The sequence below is a fragment of the Nicotiana tabacum genome, chromosome 23, assembly GCF_000715075.1.
Source record: "Nicotiana tabacum cultivar K326 chromosome 23, ASM71507v2, whole genome shotgun sequence".
Taxonomy (NCBI): Eukaryota; Viridiplantae; Streptophyta; class Magnoliopsida; order Solanales; family Solanaceae; genus Nicotiana; species Nicotiana tabacum.
This window is the reverse complement of record NC_134102.1, coordinates 104,637,700-104,649,386: the sequence shown is the minus strand read 5'-3', so window position 1 is coordinate 104,649,386 and position 11,687 is coordinate 104,637,700. Positions and strand designations below refer to the sequence as shown.

Here is an 11,687-nt window from a genome sequence, read left to right as displayed (position 1 = left end):
TAACTATTAGTGGAAGTGGTTTGTGGTGGTTATTGGCATGATGCGTTGCTCGAATTTTTTACCCATTAAAAAATAAATTTCACATCGGATAAAAACGTTATTTAAATTTTTTAAATTTAGAAATTAATACAGGTTTGGCCATTAAATCTTTTCTTATTTGAATTAGATAAGAACTCATAATATTTAAGAATTTAAAATTAAGTAAATTTTTTATTTTGATAAATTAAATATCTTCCTAATATTTAGAACTTTAAAATTAATCAAGATTTTTATCTAATTTTGTAATCGGAAATTTAAGGGTTCTGTATTTTAGCTAAAACTAAAAAGAAGTATGATAACTTGTGAAATTGATATAATTATAAACTGGAATGAATTTTAAGTTGAATAAATTGATTGACATGATTGATGACTTATATAAGAGATAGTTTCTTCCTTTATCGAATTAGCTAAAAGAATTGCGATCAACAATCATCTTTGTCAGGAACTTATATTTTTTTATTGAACTTTATTATAAAAACATGAATGTCAAAGTGAAATGCTAAACCACAAAAATATCTGTAAAACATTGATCAACTTTTATGCCCTTTATTAAATCTAAAATATCTTTTTAAAGAAACAGTAAATGTTAGTTAAAATTATAATTTTAAGGATTTTCCCAACATTTAGGACCTTAAATTCAATTTTAAAACTTGTCATTTGACTACTTGTGAAATTATAATCCGAAAAACTGAATATGCTAATTAACTTTTCTCTAGGTTAACATTAAAGAAACTATAATTTAACGGGATTGGACCAATAACTAAATATACAAATTAACTTTCCTCTTTCATCTTGTGCATAAATTTCTGGTTTGGCGCTGCACCTTTTCTTTTGTTGGTTTGCTGGTTTCGGAGTATGATTGTATATGAGAACATTATAATCAAATAAGATTATTGAAGAACATTTTTTTTTTTAAAAAGAAAACGTGTCTGAAGTGAATATGAAGAGGATAAAAGAAAATATAGTATTTTTGATCCCTTTTTTTTTGTAGCTATTGTCGATGTTTTTGGAACTTTGCATGGTATCTGGGACGGCCCAACATCATCCGAGGCCTAAAACAAAGTCTTAATAAGAAGCCTTAATATATATATATATATATATATATATTAATATATATATATATAATTTAATGAATATCGTTTTCTAAAAAATTAGACAAGTGAGGATGTGGTATTAAAAAAAATGAGAATTTAGTTTTATAAAGTACAGAAAATTAAATGAATTTAACGTTGATTGCATCAGGACTGAAATAGGAGAACCCAGAAAACATACTTCCTCCGTCCCAACTTAAGTGACTCCTTTTTTTTAGTAAGTCCCTTTCTATATTTGGTAACAATTCAACTTTAGATTTTTCTTTTTACCATTAATGAGATGATTTCTAGCCCACAAATTTCTATGATTTATTTAAGATTACAAATTTCAAAAGCCTTCCTTAATTTCATAAATTCCATGTCCAGTCAAACACTTTCATATAAATTAAGACGGAGAGAGTATAATTTATGTAAGAAAAATAAATAATAAGTTAAATTTATTGTCGATGTTTTTGGAACTTTGCCTGGTATATGAAAAGTTGAGAGAGAAAATCATCAGGGGGAGAAGGAATTGAGCGAAGAAAAAGATTGCGTCTGTTTGATAGATAGTGGTTGCTATGTTATTTTGGGCTACAATAGCAAAACGCATTTTTATTGGCTAAGTGGAAGAAAATGGAAGTATACATTTGTGCACGTTTTCTTATATCAATTCGCAATGTATTTTCACGAATAAAAAAAAGGGAAAAAGTTTTCATGACAATGGCTATTTCTTAAAGACAAACCGAAAAGGGGACAATGGACACCATTTCTACTCACAAGTCACAACAATATTTTGAGCCCATTTGAATGGATAAACTTCGACGATAGTTTATTTGGCCAAACTTTTAAAATCTAATTTATTTTGAAAAGTGTGAAAAAGTATGTTTATGTTATAAAATATAACTCAAAATAATAATATGGAACAAGAAAAAATAAGCTAAGAGATATATAGAAGAGATTCTTATTTCTTCTTCAAATATGTGTATTTTCCTATCTATTACAAGGCCTTTATATAGGCATGAAAAGTGAAGAAAATATGTCATTAAATATGTCATTAAGCATTTGAGATGAATATCATGGAGGAAGAGTAGACATCCACCATAATTTGATATTTTTTATAACACTCTCCCTTGGATGTTCATAAATAATGTGTCTCGTTAAAACCTTATTAGAAAAAAAAAATCCTAGTGAAGGAAAAAGAGTACACATGTTTAGGAATACGCTTTTTGGTTGCCTCATTAAAAACCTTGCAAGGAAAATCCAGTGGGACAAAACCTTGTAAGGAAAAAAGAGTACACCGCGTATTAACTCTCCCTGATGAGAGCATCAGTTCACATCCTTGAGCCTTCACATCCCAATCTTGTATACTAGTTTCTTGAAGGTTGACGTCGGTAGAGATTTGGTAAACAAATCAGCCATATTATCACTTGAACGGATCTGTTGCACACTGATATCACCATTCTTTTGAAGATCATGTGTGAAAAATAACTTTGGTGAAATGTGTTTTGTTCTATATCCTTTTATGAATCCTCCATTCAATTGAGCTATGCATGATGCATTGTCTTCATACAAAAATGTGGGTAGTTTGTCACACTTCAAATCACATTTGTCTCGAATTAGGTGTATTACAGACCTCAACCATACACATTCTCGACTTGCTTCGTGAATAGCAATTATCTCAGCATGATTAGATGAAATAGCCATGATTGATTGCTTAGTCGATCGCCAAGATATTGCAGTGCCTCCACATGTAAACACATAGCCTGTTTGAGATTGAGCTTTATGTGGGACAGATAAATACCCAGCATCAGCATAACCAACAAGATCGGGACTGCAATCATTGCCTAAAATAAGCCCATATCGGTAGTCCCTTTTAGATACCGCAATATGTATTTGATTCCATTCCAATGTCTCCTTGTAGGAACAAAGCTATATCTTGCTAAGACATTAACTAAAAAAGTTATGTCAAGCCTTGTAGTGTTAACAAGATACATTAGTGCACCAATTGCACTAAGATATGGTACTTCAGGACCAAGAAGCTCTTCGTTCTTTTCTCGAGGTCGGAACAGGTCCTTATTCACATCAAGTGATCGAACAACCATCGGAGTACTTAATGGATGTGCTCCATCCATATAAAACCGTTTCAATACCTTTTCTATGTAGGCAGATTGATAAATAAAAATCCTGTTTGCCAAATATTCAATTTGCAAACCGAGACATAATTTTGTCTTTCCGAGATCTTTCATCTCGAATTCCTTCTTTAAATAATCAATTTCCTTTTGGAGTTCTGCAGGAGTTCCAATAAGGTTTATGTCATCAACATATACGGCAAGTAAAACAAACTCCGATGTTATTTTCTTTATAAAAATACATAGACAAATGACATCATTTATATAACCTTCCTTTAATAAATATTCACTAAGGCGGTTATACCACATTCTTCCTGATTGCTTTAGACCATATAAAGATCTTTGCAATTTGATTAAAAATATTTCCCTGGACTTTGAATTATGTGCGTCAGGCATTTTAAATCCATCAGGAATTTTCATGTATATCTCATTATCAAGTGAGCCGTAAAGGTAGGCTGTAACCACATCCATTAAATGTATGTCAAGCTTTTTATGGACAACAAGACTAATGAGATAACGAAACGTTATAGTATCCATAACAGGAGAATACGTCTCTTCATAATCGACACCAGGCATTTGTGAAAATCCTTGTGCAACAAGGCGTGCCTTATATCTTTGTACCTCATTTTTCTCATTCCTTTTACGTACAAAGACCCATTTATAGCCAACAGGTTTAACACCATTAGGTGTTTGGACTACAGACCTAAAAACTTCACGTTTCGCAAGTGAATTTAACTCAGATTGGATTGCTTCTTGCCATTTTGGCCAATCACGTCTTTGTCGACATTCTCCAACGAATTGAGGTTCAAGATTCTCATTATCTTGCATAATGCTAGATGCAACATTATATGCAAATACATAATCCACAACTATATTCAATCGATTCAAATCTGTCTCAATATCGATTGGGTTTATTGATAGTTCCTTATTTTCTTGAGTCTCAGGCTCATCGATATCCTCATGAATTTCAGGATTGGTTAAATCATGGGTTTCTTTATGAGACTCTTTCGTAGTGTTATCTTGATCATTTATTTTCTTTTTTTTCTAGGATTTCGATCCTTAGAATCCAATGGTCAGCCACACTTTAGGCGTGTTTTTGACTCATTAGCTATGACACTAGAAGATTTTCCAACAGGGATATCAATACGGATTGGAACATTCTCTGCCGGGATATGTGATTTCGTTATGCTTTTCAGATCTGTAAATGCATCTGGCATTTGATTTGCTATTTTCTGCAAATGGATAATCTTTTGCACCTCTTTTTCACAAATAGAGGCACGTGGATCACCGTTTGATTTCACAAATTTCTCTCCCTAATTTTGGGAAAAATGCCTCATCGAATCGACAATCTGCAAATTGAGCAGTGAACAAATCTCCCGTTTATGTTTCGAGGTAGCGAATAATGGAGGGCGATTCAAACCCAACATATATTCCTAACCTTGGTTGGGGACCCATCTTGGTGCGATATGGCGGTGCTATAGGCACATATACAGCGCATCCAAAAATTCTTAGATGGGATATATTAGGTTCATGACCCAAAACTAATTGCAACAGGAATATTTATGATAATTTGTCGGTCTGAGACGAATTAGCATTGCTGCATGCAAAATGGCATGACCCCAAACATAAGTAGGTAATTTCATTTTCATGAGTAACAGTCTTGCTATCAATTGCAGACGTTTAATCAAAGACTGTGCAAGGCCATTTTGAGTGTGAACATGAGCTACATGATGTTCCACTTTTATCCCAATTGATAAGCAATAATCATTAAATGCTTGGGATGAAAAATCAGCAGCATTATCAAGTCAAATAGACTTAATTGGATTATCGAAAAACTGTTCCCGTAATCGAATTATTTGTGCCATTAATTTTGCAAATGCCAGGTTGCGAGATGATAATAGGCACACATGAGACCATCTAGAAGATGCATCTATTAAGACCATAAAATATCTAAACGGCCCACTAGGTGGGTGAATAGGTCCACAAATATCCCCTTGTATACGTTCCAAAAACGCAGGGGACTCAATCCCAACCTTTGTTGGTGATGGTCTAATAATAAACTTGCCTTGATAACAAGAAATGCAAGAAAACTCATTATTTAAAAAAATCTTTAAATTCTTTAATGGATGCTCATTTGAGTTCTCTATAATTCGTCTCATCATAATTGATCCAGGATGTCCCAATCGATCATGCCAAAGTACAAAGTTATTGGAATTAGAAACCTTTTGGTTTACGCTAGAATGTGCCTCAATTGCACTAATTCTTGTCCAATACAGGCCACAAGATAAAGATGGGAACTTCTCAATAACCTTTTTCTGGCCAGAGACATTCTTGGTAACGATGAGATATTCGAGATTATTCTCATCTATTGTCTCAATATGAAATCCATTTCGACGGATATCTTTAAAACTCAACAAGTTCCTCTTGGACTTGGAGGAGAACATTGCATTCTCTATGATAAGTATTGTTCCCTTAGACAGAGTTATATTAGCTATTCCAGAGCCTTCAATTAGATTATTACTACCAGAAATTGTAATAACAACTGCCTTACACATATTTAAATGAGAGAAATATTTCTTCTCTTTGAATATTGTATGTGTTGTACATGAATCAATTAAGCAAATATTTTTATAATTGAACTTTGATCCAAGTTTGCTTTGAAAGATATCCATATTTGCTTCCCATGGTTTGACATACCAAAGAAGTATATGAATAAATATTAGTATTTTTAGAGAAAAAAAAAGTTAAACCAATAATTCAATAGTGACTTTTTAATGCAAATTCTAATTATTATACAAATAATTACGCAGCAAAAATAATACAATTATAAGTACATGAAAAAAAAATTTGAGGGTGAAGTAACAAAAGTTGTTCCAGGGTGCTTGTAAACCTTTCTTAAAGAGAATTAAAGTAACGTAAAGGAAGATCAAAAGGAATTAAAAGATTAGGGAGACTAGGACACTAATTACTAAGATATTACTCCTTGTTTGTGAAATTTAGGAAATACATATATTTTTAAAAACTATATAAGAAGTATTATTAAGTGCAATAAAAATTACAAGATGTTTATTCATTAGATACTACGAATAGGAAAACATAAAAATCAAAATGCTCAATCATCTTTAACCATAGATTCATCACCGATCGTGTGGTTTATTTTTCCATCAGGGTACTCAAAAAAATCTGTCACATCCAAGTGGGTGATGTCAAATTCATTGTCATAGACAAAATTAGCTTCAGGAGCTTTATCCTTTAGAGATGCTTGATAAAGCTCATCCAAATATTTTGGTATGCGACAAATATTTGCCCAATGTCCTTTTCCACTGCAACGATAATATTCAGTTTCTGAACCATTTGCCCTTGGCCCTTTCCACTTTTGGTGATTATTTTTCTTTGGGGGGTGATTAACACCAGAAAAATTTCTTCCTTGGCCATGGCCACGGCCACGACTACGAACAGGGCCACGACCTTTTTCACACTTAGAATAATGCGAATACACCTCATTCACTTCAGGCAATAGTGTAGACCCAGTGGGTCAGATTTTCGTGATTTCTCATTAGCAAGTCATTGTTTCGTTCAGCCACAAGGAGAAGAGAAATCAACTCAGAATACTTCTTGAAACCTTTCTCTCGGTACTGCTGTTGCAAGACCATATTAGAGGCATGAAACGTTGTGAACGTTTTTTCAAGCATATCATAATCAGTGATAGTATCTCCACAGAGTTTCAATTTAGAAGTAATTCTGAACATCGCAGAATTATATTCAGAAATAGACTTAAAGTCTTGGAGTCTCAGATGAGCCCAATTATATCGTGCTTGTGGAAGAGTGACCAACTTTAAGTTGTCATATCTTTCCTTTAAGCCATTCCACAAAATAAGTGGATTTTTGACTGTGAGATATTCTATCTTCAACCCTTCATCAAGGTGATGGCGCAAGAAAATCAAGGCCTTAGCACAGTCTTGGGTAGATGCTTTATTTTTGTCTTTAATGGCGTCTCCAAGACCCATTGCATCTAAATGGATTTCAGCATCCAACACCCATGTCATATAGTTCTTGCCCGAAATTTCAAGGGCAACGAACTTTCTTTTCATAATATCAGTCATAATTAAAAGAGGAGAAAAGTTATACCTTAGTCTTCTCAAAAAGCTTTTTGAGACGGTAGAGTCTCGTGCTAATAACGTGTTATAAAATATAACTCAAAGTAATAATATGGAATAAAAAAAAATAAGCTAAGAGATATATGGAGAAAGATAGAAGAGATTCTTATTTCTTTTTCAAATGTGTGTATTTTCCTATCTATTACAAGACATTTATATAGGCATGAAAAGTGAAGAAAATATGTCATTGAATATGTCATTAAGCATTTGAGATGAAGATCATGGAATAAGAGTAGACATACACTATAATTTAATATTTCTTATAACAGTTTAATTAATTTAAAAAGCATTACTGAGTATTATTTGGTTAGGCCTTTAAAATTAATTTTAAGTATATTTTTTGCAAATTATTTTTTAAAAATCATTTTTTTCTACTTTTCATAAACGGCATCTGCTCAAAAATAAGTTTTTAAAAAAAAGAAATTTGAACAAATACTTTAACTTTAAAAAATATTTTTGAAAAAAAAATCAGCTTTGCCAAAGGCTAGCAACCGCAACTCTTTGAAGGCTGGATTAAAAGAAAATAAATAGAGCCTAAATTCTAGTAACTCTTAAATCTTTGCCAAACCCTCCTCTTCCCTTATTCCCCCATTTCTTTCTACAACAGCGAACGAATCCTTAACTGCCTCTGATTTGGATCTGCCAGCCAGTGGCCGTAGTGAATGTCAAACGCAAATCAAAATGGCGACTCAGATTAGTACAAAACAAAAGGTTCGTCAGTTCGAGAATTCTGAAATTTATATTTAACTGAATATATATTGTATACTATGTTTTGATTGATTGATTGTTGTATGTGTTTTAAACAGTTCGTAGCGGATGGAGTGTTTTTTCGCTGAGTTGAATGAAGTGCTGACGAGAGAGCTGGCGGAGGATGGTTACACCCATTAGAGCTACTCGTACTCAGAACGTTCTAGGTACATAAATATATATATATGAATTTTATTTGCGGCTATTACATTTTCAGTTTTATTCTAGTTTTCTTTTCTTCATTAGAAATGGCTCAATCAACAGTAAGAATTACAGAGAAAAAATTCGTTGTATTTAAGTGGAGAAGGATAGAGAGGTGGGCCTTATTCTTTCGAACTGTGGGTCAGGTAACCTTCCGGGATTTCTCGGTTACCCAAAATAAAGAAGAGAGTTAGAAGCAATCTGCTAACAAACTAGAGATATAATTAAACATTGTACAGAGTAGCTACTGGATTCATCCTACTGGAGAAAGCAAATACAGCATATATTATAGACATTTGCCTAAGCCAAACTTGTACTCAAATAAGCCTATCATCCCACAAAAGAAGGATACGCCCTTCTGATTGAGTCCATGTACAGTACATAGAAAATTCTAGTAATTAGCCTATGTTTTGGTACATTACTCATTCTGTAAGTAGAAATTATAAACGTAATGAAATTGATACTTGACAATTTTTTTAAACGGATTTTGAATGCAGTGAATCGTCCAATGCAGGTTACTCTGTTCATCCCAGTTGGCTGTCTTGCCGGACAAATTTTTCAGAATAAGAGTTAATTTGTATCTAGATAAAGGTAATAGTTTGGAGAAATTGAAATTTTCCTAATGTGATGTTGTGCTTGTGGTGCTTTATTTTACTATAAAATGCTGCAAAAGTATCAAAGAGGGTACAGAAAAAGTTTTCCATGGCAAATGAATCATGGTTGCTGATTATCAGATGGAGTTGTGGAAGTAGATGTTTTATTTAATGGAGATTTTATTATTAGATTACTAATGGCATGATTGTGTCTGTATTATCCAAGTGAAAAAGGTAGGAGGATCAGCGAGCTAACTTCAATTGTTCAGAAGCGTTTTAATTTCCAGGATAGAAAGTCAACAATAGGGGTCTCTGTGCTACTTGGAGGACTTGCTGTCCGAAGGTCTGTTGCTTGGTTGCACTTGTTCCCTGCCTTAATGTTTCTTTGCTCTCTGACTTGAAAGTCATCTTTACAGCGAGTTGGTATCTGCTAGTACCTTTCTCGTGTCTGAGGGTGACGACATTTGATCCCATCTGTTTAGGAATCAGAGGAATATATCTGCTCCTAATTTCCTATTTTGATGAATTTAAAGGTGGGAAAATTTCTGATGCCATACATACCTGTGAGGATCGGAGAACAATAAATTCTGACAAAGTAGATCGATGCAGTTAACAAAAATTGTAGTCACAAAATATCTTCCAATATGGTGGTCCATTTGTTTGGTTTCATGACAGCATGGTGTACAATATGCATGCATCTTAATCTTGAATAGATCATAGATATATGTATTTGCTTGGGCTCTAATAGCATGGTCTACAAATACATGCATCTTCATCTTGACTGAGGGTGAGATTATATTCATTTTATTTAAAGTTACACAGATTTTTAAGGTCACCATGCGTCGTAGCTATTGAAAGCAGATTTTATCATGTAAAATATGGGTAAATTATATTACTATATGTTAGTCTAGCGAAATGTTGTTGTTGCCATGGTTTTTTCTCAACTTGAGGCAAATTTCTCATTGGAGTGTAATTTCCATGTCATGATCAAAGTCCCTAGAGGTTTCCAATCCTTTTGTATAACTCCTTTTTTTCTTTCCAACTTATCTGTCGTCATGTTATAGGGCTTGCTATGGTGTTCTGAGATTTGTCATGGAGAGTGGAGCAATGGGATGCGAGGTTTGCTTCGAGTAACTTTCCTTCTCTGCATCTATCCCCAAGTAGATGTTCTCTGAAGAGTTTTATAGAAGCCTTTTTTCTTTAGGTGATTGTTAGTGGAAAGCTCAAAGCTCCATGCTCAGCGTGCCAAGCCCATGAAGTTTAAGGATGGATACATGATTTCTCTTGGGCAACCCGTTAAAGAGTACATTGATGCAGCTGTTAGGCATGTTCTTCTTAGGCAGGTTAGTCTCATGTCTACATATATTAACTAATCTTTTTTACTTATTGTGATTCTTGTGCTGCAGTTGTTAGTAACCATGAGTGCTACTTTACTTGTTGTCTATTTAATTTATAGGGTGTGCTCGGTATCAAAGTCAAGATCATGCTAGACTGGAGTAAACAAGGGCGTATGACTCCATCGCCAGATCTGATGACTATTCATCAACCCAAGGAGGAAGAAGAATATGCCGCTCTTATGGTAGCTGCTCCTGCAATTGAGGTTCCTGTGGCATAAAAAACTCTGGCTGGTACTTCTAATTATTTTCCTATTTCACAGCCGGAATACTAGATTACATAGTGAACCAATTTGCTTTGTAGTTTTTGTTAAGTAAGATACTAATTATACCAATTTTGTTCATTTTCTTTTTCCGATCTGTTGACTTTACGCCGAAACTGTTTTTATATATGTTCACCTTTATTTCTTGTAATAGTGCGTCTGCAGGACTTGAAGGGTAATTTGAGCTTCTAATTCTATAATGTGTGTGTATGTTAAAGGCTTCTAAGTTTGAAAGGGGGTGCTTCTGCGCATCTAGAGATGGAGTTACTACTGGCAGGTGGACAGCTATATGTGGTCAAGTATCACGAGTCTACAACACAATAGTAAAACTTAACAAACATAACTCCAAAACTGCCTCCCCCACGCCCACACGCATGACACCCTTCTGGGACCTTGAGCTGGTTTTGGGTCTGGGTATGGATATATGCACAAAACAAATTCCTATTTGAAATTTTGAATGTGTGGGTGGGTGTGGAGAAAGTGTTGGGTCAGAGTCCTAACACTCTCTTTTTTCAACTTTTACTAAACATATATTCACTTATCAAAACTTTATCTATAACTTTAACAAAGTAAGATTGAAATAATATTCACGTAACAAAAAAAATCCGAAAAAATCGAACCAATCCAAACCAATAAACCGAACCAACGCGATCCATGTACACCCCTAAATTTTGGGCTAATGCACCGATGATGTAGTACAGTGGTCAATGAAATACGTGGAAACTATGAAATCTTAAGTTTAAATTCCAGCGGAAGTGAAAACACTAAGTAATTTCTTTTCATATGTCTAAGCTTTAAGAAATAGAGGTACCCGGTGCCGATACTAGTGTGATGTAGTAAATCTTTCGTGGAATTGGAAGCTAATCCAAACACCATAACTAAAAAAAAAAATGGGCCTACAATAATCACATCCTATATATGTATCGGTATCAAGCACATAATCTCTCTAATTTGACCTTAACGAGTACTTAATATACTTTATAATAAAATTTTAGCTATATATCGGCTAAAAGAGCAAGAAACAAGCATGGCAGAGGTCGTGGAAACTGTTTAGAACATCACTTTCCTTCCCACCATTACAACCAATATATATG

The 11,687-nt window shown here is 33.8% G+C and overlaps 1 long non-coding RNA gene across 4 annotated transcripts; it reads left to right on the top strand.

Annotated features, from left to right (window-relative positions):
- The first annotated feature begins 7,936 nt into the window (after positions 1–7,936).
- On the top strand, positions 7,937–10,720 carry LOC107808552 (uncharacterized). 4 transcript variants are annotated; one of them, XR_012706156.1, is made up of 7 exons: positions 7,938–8,106; positions 8,202–8,309; positions 8,858–8,934; positions 9,171–9,279; positions 10,001–10,055; positions 10,141–10,279; positions 10,393–10,720. It is a non-coding gene; the product is annotated as an uncharacterized LOC107808552 (long non-coding RNA). The 4 variants fall into 4 exon arrangements; XR_012706155.1 differs by having other exon boundaries at positions 9,163–9,279; XR_012706153.1 differs by having other exon boundaries at positions 7,937–8,106; positions 8,858–9,279.
- Positions 10,721–11,687: the final 967 nt, after the last annotated feature.